Source organism: Aegilops tauschii, chromosome 5 (assembly GCF_002575655.3).
Source record: "Aegilops tauschii subsp. strangulata cultivar AL8/78 chromosome 5, Aet v6.0, whole genome shotgun sequence".
Taxonomy (NCBI): domain Eukaryota; kingdom Viridiplantae; phylum Streptophyta; class Magnoliopsida; order Poales; family Poaceae; genus Aegilops; species Aegilops tauschii.
In genome coordinates this window covers 563847853-563861502 of record NC_053039.3, presented here as the reverse complement: position 1 = coordinate 563861502, position 13650 = coordinate 563847853, and the positions used below count along the sequence as shown (strand labels likewise).

General features: G+C 43.1%; 11 non-coding genes across 11 annotated transcripts; all 11 read left to right on the top strand.

Annotated features, from left to right (window-relative positions):
- Positions 1 to 979: 979 nt before the first annotated feature.
- LOC120965591 (U6 spliceosomal RNA) lies at positions 980 to 1082 on the top strand. Its single transcript, XR_005758636.2, has one exon. It is a non-coding gene; the product is annotated as a U6 spliceosomal RNA (small nuclear RNA).
- A 1057-nt stretch (positions 1083 to 2139) lies between these two features.
- LOC141024758 (U6 spliceosomal RNA) lies at positions 2140 to 2242 on the top strand. The gene has a single exon (XR_012186255.1). It is a non-coding gene; the product is annotated as a U6 spliceosomal RNA (small nuclear RNA).
- A 1061-nt stretch (positions 2243 to 3303) lies between these two features.
- Positions 3304 to 3406, top strand: LOC120965539 (U6 spliceosomal RNA). Its single transcript, XR_005758584.2, has one exon. It is a non-coding gene; the product is annotated as a U6 spliceosomal RNA (small nuclear RNA).
- A 1060-nt stretch (positions 3407 to 4466) lies between these two features.
- LOC141024751 (U6 spliceosomal RNA) lies at positions 4467 to 4569 on the top strand. The gene has a single exon (XR_012186248.1). It is a non-coding gene; the product is annotated as a U6 spliceosomal RNA (small nuclear RNA).
- Positions 4570 to 5626: 1057 nt separating this feature from the next.
- LOC141024761 (U6 spliceosomal RNA) lies at positions 5627 to 5729 on the top strand. Its single transcript, XR_012186258.1, has one exon. It is a non-coding gene; the product is annotated as a U6 spliceosomal RNA (small nuclear RNA).
- A 1063-nt stretch (positions 5730 to 6792) lies between these two features.
- On the top strand, positions 6793 to 6895 carry LOC141024765 (U6 spliceosomal RNA). Its single transcript, XR_012186262.1, has one exon. It is a non-coding gene; the product is annotated as a U6 spliceosomal RNA (small nuclear RNA).
- A 1057-nt stretch (positions 6896 to 7952) lies between these two features.
- On the top strand, positions 7953 to 8055 carry LOC141024750 (U6 spliceosomal RNA). Its single transcript, XR_012186247.1, has one exon. It is a non-coding gene; the product is annotated as a U6 spliceosomal RNA (small nuclear RNA).
- Positions 8056 to 9122: 1067 nt separating this feature from the next.
- LOC120971038 (U6 spliceosomal RNA) lies at positions 9123 to 9225 on the top strand. Its single transcript, XR_005765535.2, has one exon. It is a non-coding gene; the product is annotated as a U6 spliceosomal RNA (small nuclear RNA).
- Positions 9226 to 10295: 1070 nt separating this feature from the next.
- LOC120971042 (U6 spliceosomal RNA) lies at positions 10296 to 10398 on the top strand. Its single transcript, XR_005765539.2, has one exon. It is a non-coding gene; the product is annotated as a U6 spliceosomal RNA (small nuclear RNA).
- Positions 10399 to 11458: 1060 nt separating this feature from the next.
- On the top strand, positions 11459 to 11561 carry LOC120965541 (U6 spliceosomal RNA). The gene has a single exon (XR_005758586.2). It is a non-coding gene; the product is annotated as a U6 spliceosomal RNA (small nuclear RNA).
- Positions 11562 to 12631: 1070 nt separating this feature from the next.
- On the top strand, positions 12632 to 12734 carry LOC120971039 (U6 spliceosomal RNA). The gene has a single exon (XR_005765536.2). It is a non-coding gene; the product is annotated as a U6 spliceosomal RNA (small nuclear RNA).
- Positions 12735 to 13650: the final 916 nt, after the last annotated feature.

Sequence of the window (13650 nt, the reverse complement as noted above, 5' to 3'; positions counted from 1 at the left end):
GTTTCCTTCTTCTATCGAAGAGGTCCTCAATACTGCCTTTTTGAATTTAGATCCACACGCTTTCTCATCTTTGTTATTGCACATATAACCTTTCTGTGGCAACTTTTTAGCCTTTTTAATCTATTATTACACGTTTCTGGATTAGTTTTCTGTTTCAGTCCTTCTACAGGTAGTGCATTCCTTCAATTTATTATTGTCTTTGTTCCTTAACCTTAACTGTGGTTTGGTCATAGCGCAAAAAACATGTTTCATTAGTCTAATTTTATCATGTCACCGCCTAACAAACTCATCTAAGACTTGTGAGAAAACTCTCCCGGACACTAGTGTTGGATTCTGGTATCACCCAAAAGAATCCCTTCTTCAAGCCTTTCTATCTTTAGTGTACAATAACTAGTGGTCGATGAATTACGTAGGTCACAACTGGTGAAATCTCAATTTTCATGTAGTAAACTATATATGTTGCATACCATTTTATACATCTAGTCACACCAAAGACACGGTAAGCTAGCTTAGCATGAACCTTTTGGCACTATGGTCTTTGCAAATGTACTTGTGGCAACGACTTGATCGTCTAGTCTCCTTCACGCACAAGTTTGATTTTTAAAAAGGTTTGTCGATTTGCATAATCCACCTTTCATAAATTGTGAACAACCAAAAGGATTCGTTGATCCCTCCTTCCCTAAACGTGCATGTGCCCCCCCCCCCACGTGCGGCAAGAACTATAGTATTATTTTTAGTGCCCAAGCGCCGTTCGCTATTCCCTAATGAAAAAACACGAGGGCCCGTTATGCTCTTCCATTAATTTGGGCCACGTGAAGAGAGATCCGACTTGCGACTGGCGGCCCACCACACGCCCGATGGCGTCTGGGTTTGGCTGGACAGCACCATGGGCAAAACAAACGCTCGTTGGTTTAGTCCCACATCGGCCAGCCGGGGAGAGTCGGACTGGTTTATAAGGCAGAGCGCGGCAGCTAGCATCGTCCCTTCTGGGACATCCGATAAAATTGGAACGATACAGAGAAGATTAGCATGGCCCCTGCGCAAGGATGACACGCACAAATCGAGAAATGGTCTAATTTTTTTTTGAGATTTTCCATGCAAGTACCTGGAGCCTTCTTTCTTGCACTCCTGTGTGTGCTGCTATTCTTACTGAAAGGCCCTTTAGTTTCCCATTCTCTACCAGAGAGGTCCTCAATACTGCCTTTTAAAATTTAGATCCACACGCTTTCTCATCTTTGTTATTGCAGATATAACCTTTCTGTGGCAACTTTTTAGCCTTTTTAATCTATTATTACACGTTTCTGGATTAGTTTTCTGTTTCAGTCCTTCTACAGGTAGTGCATTCCTTCAATTTATTATTGTCTTTGTTCCTTAACCTTAACTGTGGTTTGGTCATAGCGCAAAAAACATGTTTCATTAGTCTAATTTTATCATGTCACCGCCTAACAAACTCATCTAAGACTTGTGAGAAAACTCTCCCGGACACTAGTGTTGGATTCTGGTATAACCCAAAAGAATCCCTTCTTCAAGCCTTTCTATCTTTAGTGTACAATAACTAGTGGTCGATGAATTACGTAGGTCACAACTGGTGAAATCTCAATTTTCATGTAGTAAACTATATATGTTGCATACCATTTTATACATCTAGTCACAACAAAGACACGGTAAGCTAGCTTAGCATGAACCTTTTGGCACTATGGTCTTTGCAAATGTACTTGTGGCAACGACTTGATCGTCTAGTCTCCTTCACGCACAAGTTTGCTTTTTAAAAAGGTTTGTCGATTTGCATAATCCACCTTTCATAAATTGTGAACAACCAAAAGGATTCGTTGATCCCTCCTTCCCTAAACGTGCATGTGCCCCCCACGTGCGGCAAGAACTATAGTATTATTTTTAGTGCCCAAGCGCCGTTCGTTATTCCCTAATGAAAAAACACGAGGGCCCGTTATGCTCTTCCATTAATTTGGGCCACGTGAAGAGAGATCCGACTTGCGACTGGCGGCCCACCACACGCCCGATGGCGTCTGGGTTTGGCTGGACAGCGCCATGGGCAAAACAAACGCTCGTTGGTTTAGTCCCACATCGGCCAGCCGGGGAGAGTCGGACTGGTTTATAAGGCAGAGCGCGGCAGCTAGCATCGTCCCTTCTGGGACATCCGATAAAATTGGAACGATACAGAGAAGATTAGCATGGCCCGTGCGCAAGGATGACACGCACAAATCGAGAAATGGTCCAAATTTTTTTTGAGATTTTCCACGCAAGTACCTGGAGCCTTCTTTCTTGCACTCCTGTGTGTGCTTCTATTCTTACTGAAAGGCCCTTTAGTTTCCTTTCTCTATCAGAGAGGTCCTCAATACTGCCTTTTTAAATTTAGATCCACATGCTTTCTCATCTTTGTTATTGCAGATATAACCTTTCTGTGGCAACTTTTTAGCCTTTTTAATCTATTATTACACGTTTCTGGATTAGTTTTCTGTTTCAGTCCTTCTACAGGTAGTGCATTCCTTCAATTTATTATTGTCTTTGTTCCTTAACCTTAACTGTGGTTTGGTAATAGCGCAAAAAACATGTTTCATTAGTCTAATTTTATCATGTCACCGCCCAACAAACTCATCTAAGACTAGTGAGAAAACTCTCCCGGACACTAGTGTTGGATTCTGGTATCACCCAAAAGAATCCCTTCTTCAAGCCTTTCTATCTTTAGTGTACAATAACTAGTGGTCGATGAATTACGTAGGGCACAACTGGTGAAATCTCAATCTTCATGTAGTAAACTATATATGTTGCATACCATTTTATACATCTAGTCACACCAAAGACACGGTAAGCTAGCTTAGCATGAACCTTTTGGCACTATGGTCTTTGCAATATGTACTTGTGGCAACGACTTGATCGTCTAGTCTCCTTCACGCACAAGTTTGCTGTTTAAAAAAGGTTTGTCGATTTGCATAATCCACCTTTCATAAATTGTGAACAACCAAAAGGATTCGTTGATCCCTCCTTCCCTAAACGTGCATGTGCCCCCCCCCACGTGCGGCAAGAACTATAGTATTATTTTTAGTTCCCAAGCGCCGTTCGTTATTCCCTAATGAAAAAACACGAGGGCCCGTTATGCTCTTCCATTAATTTGGGCCACGTGAAGAGAGATCCGACTTGCGACTGGCGGCCCACCACACGCCCGATGGCGTCTGGGTTTGGCTGGACAGCACCATGGGCAAAACAAACGCTCGTTGGTTTATTCCCACATCGGCCAGCCGGGGAGAGTCGGACTGGTTTATAAGGCAGAGCGCGGCAGCTAGCATCGTCCCTTCTGGGACATCCGATAAAATTGGAACGATACAGAGAAGATTAGCATGGCCCGTGCGCAAGGATGACACGCACAAATCGAGAAATGGTCCAATTTTTTTTGAGATTTTCCACGCAAGTACCTGGAGCCTTCTTTCTTGCACTCCTGTGTGTGCTGCTATTCTTACTGAAAGGCCCTTTAGTTTCCTTCTTCTATCGAAGAGGTCCTCAATACTGCCTTTTTGAATTTAGATCCACACGCTTTCTCATCTTTGTTATTGCACATATAACCTTTCTGTGGCAACTTTTTAGCCTTTTTAATCTATTATTACACGTTTCTGGATTAGTTTTCTGTTTCAGTCCTTCTACAGGTAGTGCATTCCTTCAATTTATTATTGTCTTTGTTCCTTAACCTTAACTGTGGTTTGGTCATAGCGCAAAAAACATGTTTCATTAGTCTAATTTTATCATGTCACCGCCTAACAAACTCATCTAAGACTTGTGAGAAAACTCTCCCGGACACTAGTGTTGGATTCTGGTATCACCCAAAAGAATCCCTTCTTCAAGCCTTTCTATCTTTAGTGTACAATAACTAGTGGTCGATGAATTACGTTGGTCACAACTGGTGAAATCTCAATTTTCATGTAGTAAACTATATATGTTGCATACCATTTTATACATCTAGTCACACCAAAGACACGGTAAGCTAGCTTAGCATGAACCTTTTGGCACTATGGTCTTTGCAAATGTACTTGTGGCAACGACTTGATCGTCTAGTCTCCTTCACGCACAAGTTTGATTTTTAAAAAGGTTTGTCGATTTGCATAATCCACCTTTCATAAATTGTGAACAACCAAAAGGATTCGTTGATCCCTCCTTCCCTAAACGTGCATGTGCCCCCCCCCCCACGTGCGGCAAGAACTATAGTATTATTTTTAGTGCCCAAGCGCCGTTCGCTATTCCCTAATGAAAAAACACGAGGGCCCGTTATGCTCTTCCATTAATTTGGGCCACGTGAAGAGAGATCCGACTTGCGACTGGCGGCCCACCACACGCCCGATGGCGTCTGGGTTTGGCTGGACAGCACCATGGGCAAAACAAACGCTCGTTGGTTTAGTCCCACATCGGCCAGCCGGGGAGAGTCGGACTGGTTTATAAGGCAGAGCGCGGCAGCTAGCATCGTCCCTTCTGGGACATCCGATAAAATTGGAACGATACAGAGAAGATTAGCATGGCCCCTGCGCAAGGATGACACGCACAAATCGAGAAATGGTCTAATTTTTTTTTGAGATTTTCCATGCAAGTACCTGGAGCCTTCTTTCTTGCACTCCTGTGTGTGCTGCTATTCTTACTGAAAGGCCCTTTAGTTTCCCATTCTCTACCAGAGAGGTCCTCAATACTGCCTTTTAAAATTTATATCCACACGCTTTCTCATCTTTGTTATTGCAGATATAACCTTTCTGTGGCAACTTTTTAGCCTTTTTAATCTATTATTACACGTTTCTGGATTAGTTTTCTGTTTCAGTCCTTCTACAGGTAGTGCATTCCTTCAATTTATTATTGTCTTTGTTCCTTAACCTTAACTGTGGTTTGGTCATAGCGCAAAAAACATGTTTCATTAGTCTAATTTTATCATGTCACCGCCTAACAAACTCATCTAAGACTTGTGAGAAAACTCTCCCGGACACTAGTGTTGGATTCTGGTATCACCCAAAAGAATCCCTTCTTCAAGCCTTTCTATCTTTAGTGTACAATAACTAGTGGTCGATGAATTACGTAGGTCACAACTGGTGAAATCTCAATTTTCATGTAGTAAACTATATATGTTGCATACCATTTTATACATCTAGTCACAACAAAGACACGGTAAGCTAGCTTAGCATGAACCTTTTGGCACTATGGTCTTTGCAAATGTACTTGTGGCAACGACTTGATCGTCTAGTCTCCTTCACGCACAAGTTTGCTTTTTAAAAAGGTTTGTCGATTTGCATAATCCACCTTTCATAAATTGTGAACAACCAAAAGGATTCGTTGATCCCTCCTTCCCTAAACGTGCATGTGCCCCCCACGTGCGGCAAGAACTATAGTATTATTTTTAGTGCCCAAGCGCCGTTCGTTATTCCCTAATGAAAAAACACGAGGGCCCGTTATGCTCTTCCATTAATTTGGGCCACGTGAAGAGAGATCCGACTTGCGACTGGCGGCCCACCACACGCCCGATGGCGTCTGGGTTTGGCTGGACAGCGCCATGGGCAAAACAAACGCTCGTTGGTTTAGTCCCACATCGGCCAGCCGGGGAGAGTCGGACTGGTTTATAAGGCAGAGCGCGGCAGCTAGCATCGTCCCTTCTGGGACATCCGATAAAATTGGAACGATACAGAGAAGATTAGCATGGCCCGTGCGCAAGGATGACACGCACAAATCGAGAAATGGTCCAATTTTTTTTTTGAGATTTTCCACGCAAGTACCTGCAGCCTTCTTTCTTGCACTCCTGTGTGTGCTTCTATTCTTACTGAAAGGCCCTTTAGTTTCCTTTCTCTATCAGAGAGGTCCTCAATACTGCCTTTTTAAATTTAGATCCACACGCTTTCTCATCTTTGTTATTGCAGATATAACCTTTCTGTGGCAACTTTTTAGCCTTTTTAATCTATTATTACACGTTTCTGGATTAGTTTTCTGTTTCAGTCCTTCTACAGGTAGTGCATTCCTTCAATTTATTATTGTCTTTGTTCCTTAACCTTAACTGTGGTTTGGTAATAGCGCAAAAAACATGTTTCATTAGACTAATTTTATCATGTCACCGCCCAACAAACTCATCTAAGACTACTGAGAAAACTCTCCCGGACACTAGTGTTGGATTCTGGTATCACCCAAAAGAATCCCTTCTTCAAGCCTTTCTATCTTTAGTGTACAATAACTAGTGGTCGATGAATTACGTAGGGCACAACTGGTGAAATCTCAATCTTCATGTAGTAAACTATATATGTTGCATACCATTTTATACATCTAGTCACACCAAAGACACGGTAAGCTAGCTTAGCATGAACCTTTTGGCACTATGGTCTTTGCAATATGTACTTGTGGCAACGACTTGATCGTCTAGTCTCCTTCACGCACAAGTTTGCTGTTTAAAAAAGGTTTGTCGATTTGCATAATCCACCTTTCATAAATTGTGAACAACCAAAAGGATTCGTTGATCCCTCCTTCCCTAAACGTGCATGTGCCCCCCCCCCACGTGCGGCAAGAACTATAGTATTATTTTTAGTTCCCAAGCGCCGTTCGTTATTCCCTAATGAAAAAACACGAGGGCCCGTTATGCTCTTCCATTAATTTGGGCCACGTGAAGAGAGATCCGACTTGCGACTGGCGGCCCACCACACGCCCGATGGCGTCTGGGTTTGGCTGGACAGCACCATGGGCAAAACAAACGCTCGTTGGTTTAGTCCCACATCGGCCAGCCGGGGAGAGTCGGACTGGTTTATAAGGCAGAGCGCGGCAGCTAGCATCGTCCCTTCTGGGACATCCGATAAAATTGGAACGATACAGAGAAGATTAGCATGGCCCGTGCGCAAGGATGACACGCACAAATCGAGAAATGGTCCAATTTTTTTGAGATTTTCCACGCAAGTACCTGGAGCCTTCTTTCTTGCACTCCTGTGTGTGCTGCTATTCTTACTGAAAGGCCCTTTAGTTTCCTTCTTCTATCGAAGAGGTCCTCAATACTGCCTTTTTGAATTTAGATCCACACGCTTTCTCATCTTTGTTATTGCACATATAACCTTTCTGTGGCAACTTTTTAGCCTTTTTAATCTATTATTACACGTTTCTGGATTAGTTTTCTGTTTCAGTCCTTCTACAGGTAGTGCATTCCTTCAATTTATTATTGTCTTTGTTCCTTAACCTTAACTGTGGTTTGGTCATAGCGCAAAAAACATGTTTCATTAGTCTAATTTTATCATGTCACCGCCTAACAAACTCATCTAAGACTTGTGAGAAAACTCTCCCGGACACTAGTGTTGGATTCTGGTATCACCCAAAAGAATCCCTTCTTCAAGCCTTTCTATCTTTAGTGTACAATAACTAGTGGTCGATGAATTACGTAGGTCACAACTGGTGAAATCTCAATTTTCATGTAGTAAACTATATATGTTGCATACCATTTTATACATCTAGTCACACCAAAGACACGGTAAGCTAGCTTAGCATGAACCTTTTGGCACTATGGTCTTTGCAAATGTACTTGTGGCAACGACTTGATCGTCTAGTCTCCTTCACGCACAAGTTTGCTTTTTAAAAAGGTTTGTCGATTTGCATAATCCACCTTTCATAAATTGTGAACAACCAAAAGGATTCGTTGATCCCTCCTTCCCTAAACGTGCATGTGCCCCCCCCCACGTGCGGCAAGAACTATAGTATTATTTTTAGTGCCCAAGCGCCGTTCGCTATTCCCTAATGAAAAAACACGAGGGCCCGTTATGCTCTTCCATTAATTTGGGCCACGTGAAGAGAGATCCGACTTGCGACTGGCGGCCCACCACACGCCCGATGGCGTCTGGGTTTGGCTGGACAACACCATGGGCAAAACAAACGCTCGTTGGTTTAGTCCCACATCGGCCAGCCGGGGAGAGTCGGACTGGTTTATAAGGCAGAGCGCGGCAGCTAGCATCGTCCCTTCTGGGACATCCGATAAAATTGGAACGATACAGAGAAGATTAGCATGGCCCCTGCGCAAGGATGACACGCACAAATCGAGAAATGGTCTAATTTTTTTTTGAGATTTTCCATGCAAGTACCTGGAGCCTTCTTTCTTGCACTCCTGTGTGTGCTGCTATTCTTACTGAAAGGCCCTTTAGTTTCCCATTCTCTACCAGAGAGGTCCTCAATACTGCCTTTTAAAATTTAGATCCACACGCTTTCTCATCTTTGTTATTGCAGATATAACCTTTCTGTGGCAACTTTTTAGCCTTTTTAATCTATTATTACACGTTTCTGGATTAGTTTTCTGTTTCAGTCCTTCTACAGGTAGTGCATTCCTTCAATTTATTATTGTCTTTGTTCCTTAACCTTAACTGTGGTTTGGTCATAGCGCAAAAAACATGTTTCATTAGTCTAATTTTATCATGTCACCGCCTAACAAACTCATCTAAGACTTGTGAGAAAACTCTCCCGGACACTAGTGTTGGATTCTGGTATCACCCAAAAGAATCCCTTCTTCAAGCCTTTCTATCTTTAGTGTACAATAACTAGTGGTCGATGAATTCCGTAGGTCACAACTGGTGAAATCTCAATCTTCATGTAGTAAACTATATATGTTGCATACCATTTTATACATCTAGTCACACCAAAGACACGGTAAGCTAGCTTAGCATGAACCTTTTGGCACTATGGTCTTTGCAATATGTAATTGTGGCAACGACTTGATCGTCTAGTCTCCTTCACGCACAAGTTTGCTTTTTAAAAAAGGTTTGTCGATTTGCATAATCCACCTTTCATAAATTGTGAACAACCAAAAGGATTCGTTGATCCCTCCTTCCCTAAACGTGCATGTGCCCCCCCCCCCCCCGCGTGCGGCAAGAACTATAGTATTTTTTTTAGTGCCCAAGCGCCGTTCGTTGTTCCCTAATGAAAAAACGCGAGGGCCCGTTATGCTCTTCCATTAATTTGGGCCACGTGAAGAGAGATCCGACTTGCAACTGGCGGCCCACCACGCGCCCGATGGCGTCTGGGTTTGGCTGGACAGCGCCATGGGCAAAACAAACGCTCGTTGGTTTAGTCCCACATCGGCCAGCCGGGGAGAGTCGGACTGGTTTATAAGGCAGAGCGCGGCAGCTAGCATCGTCCCTTCTGGGACATCCGATAAAATTGGAACGATACAGAGAAGATTAGCATGGCCCCTGCGCAAGGATGACACGCACAAATCGAGAAATGGTCCAATTTTTTTTTGAGATTTTCCATGCAAGTACCTGGAGCCTTCTTTCTTGCACTCCTGTGTGTGCTGCTATTCTTATTGAAAGGCCCTTTAGTTTCCCATTCTCTACCAGAGAGGTCCTCAATACTGCCTTTTAAAATTTAGATCCACACGCTTTCTCATCTTTGTTATTGCAGATATAACCTTTCTGTGGCAACTTTTTAGCCTTTTTAATCTATTATTACACGTTTCTGGATTAGTTTTCTGTTTCAGTCCTTCTACAGGTAGTGCATTCCTTCAATTTATTATTGTCTTTGTTCCTTAACCTTAACTGTGGTTTGGTCATAGCGCAAAAAACATGTTTCATTAGTCTAATTTTATCATGTCACCGCCTAACAAACTCATCTAAGACTTGTGAGAAAACTCTCCCGGACACTAGTGTTGGATTCTGGTATCACCCAAAAGAATCCCTTCTTCAAGCCTTTCTATCTTTAGTGTACAATAACTAGTGGTCGATGAATTACGTAGGTCACAACTGGTTTAAATCTCAATCTTCATGTAGTAAACTATATATGTTGCATACCATTTTATACATCTAGTCACACCAAAGACACGGTAAGCTAGCTTAGCATGAACCTTTTGGCACTATGGTCTTTGCAATATGTACTTGTGGCAACGACTTGATCGTCTAGTCTCCTTCACGCACAAGTTTGCTTTTTAAAAAAGGTTTGTCGATTTGCATAATCCACCTTTCATAAATTGTGAACAACCAAAAGGATTCGTTGATCCCTCCTTCCCTAAACGTGCATGTGCCCCCCCCCCCCCCCCCGCGTGCGGCAAGAACTATAGTATTTTTTTAGTGCCCAAGCGCCGTTCGTTGTTCCCTAATGAAAAAACGCGAGGGCCCGTTATGCTCTTCCATTAATTTGGGCCACGTGAAGAGATATCCGACTTGCGACTGGCGGCCCACCACGCGCCCGATGGCGTCTGGGTTTGGCTGGATAGCGCCATGGGCAAAACAAACGCTCGTTGGTTTAGTCCCACATCGGCCAGCCAGGGAGAGTCGGACTGGTTTATAAGGCAGAGCGCGGCAGCTAGCATCGTCCCTTCTGGGACATCCGATAAAATTGGAATGATACAGAGAAGATTAGCATGGCCCCTGCGCTAGGATGACACGCACAAATCGAGAAATGGTCCAATTTTTTTTGAGATTTTCCACGCAAGTACCTGGAGCCTTCTTTCTTGCACTCCTGTGTGTGCTGCTATTCTTACTGAAAGGCCCTTTAGTTTCCTTTCTCTATCAGAGAGGTCCTCAATACTGCCTTTTTAAATTTAGATCCACACGCTTTCTCATCTTTGTTATTGCAGATATAACCTTTCTGTGGCAACTTTTTAGCCTTTTTAATCTATTATTACACGTTTCTGGATTAGTTTTCTGTTTCAGTCCTTCTACAGGTAGTGCATTCCTTCAATTTATTATTGTCTTTGTTCCTTAACCTTAACTGTGGTTTGGTCATAGCGCAAAAAACATGTTTCATTAGTCTAATTTTATCATGTCACCGCCTAACAAACTCATCTAAGACTTGTGAGAAAACTCTCCCGGACACTAGTGTTGGATTCTGGTATCACCCAAAAGAATCCCTTCTTCAAGCCTTTCTATCTTTAGTGTACAATAACTAGTGGTCGATGAATTACGTAGGTCACAACTGGTGAAATCTCAATCTTCATGTAGTAAACTATATATGTTGCATACCATTTTATACATCTAGTCACACCAAAGACACGGTAAGCTAGCTTAGCATGAACCTTTTGGCACTATGGTCTTTGCAATATGTACTTGTGGCAACGACTTGATCGTCTAGTCTCCTTCACGCACAAGTTTGCTTTTTAAAAAAGGTTTGTCGATTTGCATAATCCACCTTTCATAAATTGTGAACAACCAAAAGGATTCGTTGATCCCTCCTTCCCTAAACGTGCATGTGCCCCCCCCCACGTGCGGCAAGAACTATAGTATTATTTTTAGTGCCCAAGCGCCGTTCGTTGTTCCCTAATGAAAAAACGCGAGGGCCCGTTATGCTCTTCCATTAATTTGGGCCACGTGAAGAGATATCCGACTTGCGACTGGCGGCCCACCACGCGCCCGATGGCGTCTGGGTTTGGCTGGATAGCGCCATGGGCAAAACAAACGCTCGTTGGTTTAGTCCCACATCGGCCAGCCGGGGAGAGTCGGACTGGTTTATAAGGCAGAGCGCGGCAGCTAGCATCGTCCCTTCTGGGACATCCGATAAAATTGGAATGATACAGAGAAGATTAGCATGGCCCCTGCGCAAGGATGACACGCACAAATCGAGAAATGGTCCAAATTTTTTTTGAGATTTTCCACGCAAGTACCTGGAGCCTTCTTTCTTGCACTCCTGTGTGTGCTGCTATTCTTACTGAAAGGCCCTTTAGTTTCCTTTCTCTATCAGAGAGGTCCTCAATACTGCCTTTTTAAATTTAGATCCACACGCTTTCTCATCTTTGTTATTGCAGATATAACCTTTCTGTGGCAACTTTTTAGCCTTTTTAATCTATTATTACACGTTTCTGGATTAGTTTTCTGTTTCAGTCCTTCTACAGGTAGTGCATTCCTTCAATTTATTATTGTCTTTGTTCCTTAACCTTAACTGTGGTTTGGTCATAGCGCAAAAAACATGTTTCATTAGTCTAATTTTATCATGTCACCGCCTAACAAACTCATCTAAGACTTGTGAGAAAACTCTCCCGGACACTAGTGTTGGATTCTGGTATCACCCAAAAGAATCCCTTCTTCAAGCCTTTCTATCTTTAGTGTACAATAACTAGTGGTCGATGAATTACGTAGGTCACAACTGGTGAAATCTCAATCTTCATGTAGTAAACTATATATGTTGCATACCATTTTATACATCTAGTCACACCAAAGACACGGTAAGCTAGCTTAGCATGAACCTTTTGGCACTATGGTCTTTGCAATATGTACTTGTGGCAACGACTTGATCGTCTAGTCTCCTTCACGCACAAGTTTGCTTTTTAAAAAAGGTTTGTCGATTTGCATAATCCACCTTTCATAAATTGTGAACAACCAAAAGGATTCGTTGATCCCTCCTTCCCTAAACGTGCATGTGCCCCCCCCCCCCCCCCCCGCGTGCGGCAAGAACTATAGTATTTTTTTTAGTGCCCAAGCGCCGTTCGTTGTTCCCTAATGAAAAAACGCGAGGGCCCGTTATGCTCTTCCATTAATTTGGGCCACGTGAAGAGATATCCGACTTGCGACTGGCGGCCCACCACGCGCCCGATGGCGTCTGGGTTTGGCTGGATAGCGCCATGGGCAAAACAAACGCTCGTTGGTTTAGTCCCACATCGGCCAGCCGGGGAGAGTCGGACTGGTTTATAAGGCAGAGCGCGGCAGCTAGCATCGTCCCTTCTGGGACATCCGATAAAATTGGAATGATACAGAGAAGATTAGCATGGCCCCTGCGCAAGGATGACACGCACAAATCGAGAAATGGTCCAAATTTTTTTTGAGATTTTCCACGCAAGTACCTGGAGCCTTCTTTCTTGCACTCCTGTGTGTGCTGCTATTCTTACTGAAAGGCCCTTTAGTTTCCTTTCTCTATCAGAGAGGTCCTCAATACTGCCTTTTTAAATTTAGATCCACACGCTTTCTCATCTTTGTTATTGCAGATATAACCTTTCTGTGGCCACTTTTTAGCCTTTTTAATCTATTATTACACGTTTCTGGATTAGTTTTCTGTTTCAGTCCTTCTACAGGTAGTGCATTCCTTCAATTTATTATTGTCTTTGTTCCTTAACCTTAACTGTGGTTTGGTCATAGCGCAAAAAACATGTTTCATTAGTCTAATTTTATCATGTCACCGCCTAACAAACTCATCTAAGACTTGTGAGAAAACTCTCCCGGACACTAGTGTTGGATTCTGGTATCACCCAAAAGAATCCCTTCTTCAAGCCTTTCTATCTTTAGTGTACAATAACTAGTGGTCGATGAATTACGTAGGTCACAACTGGTGAAATCTCAGTCTTCATGTAGTAAAATATATATGTTGCATACCATTTTATACATCTAGTCACACCAAAGACACGGTAAGCTAGCTTAGCATGAACCTTTTGGCACTATGGTCTTTGCAATATGTACTTGTGGCAACGACTTGATCGTCTAGTCTCCTTCACGCACAAGTTTGCTTTATAAACAAGGTTTGTCGATTTGCACAATCCACCTTTCATAAATTGTGAACAACCAAAAGGATTCGTTGATCCCTCCTTCCCTAAACGTGCATGTGCCCCCCCCCCCCCACGTGCGGCAAGAACTATAGTATTATTTTTAGTGCCCAAGCGCCGTTCGTTATTCCCTAATGAAAAAACACGAGGGCCCGTTATGCTCCTCCATTAATTTGGGCCACGTGAAGAGAGATCCGACT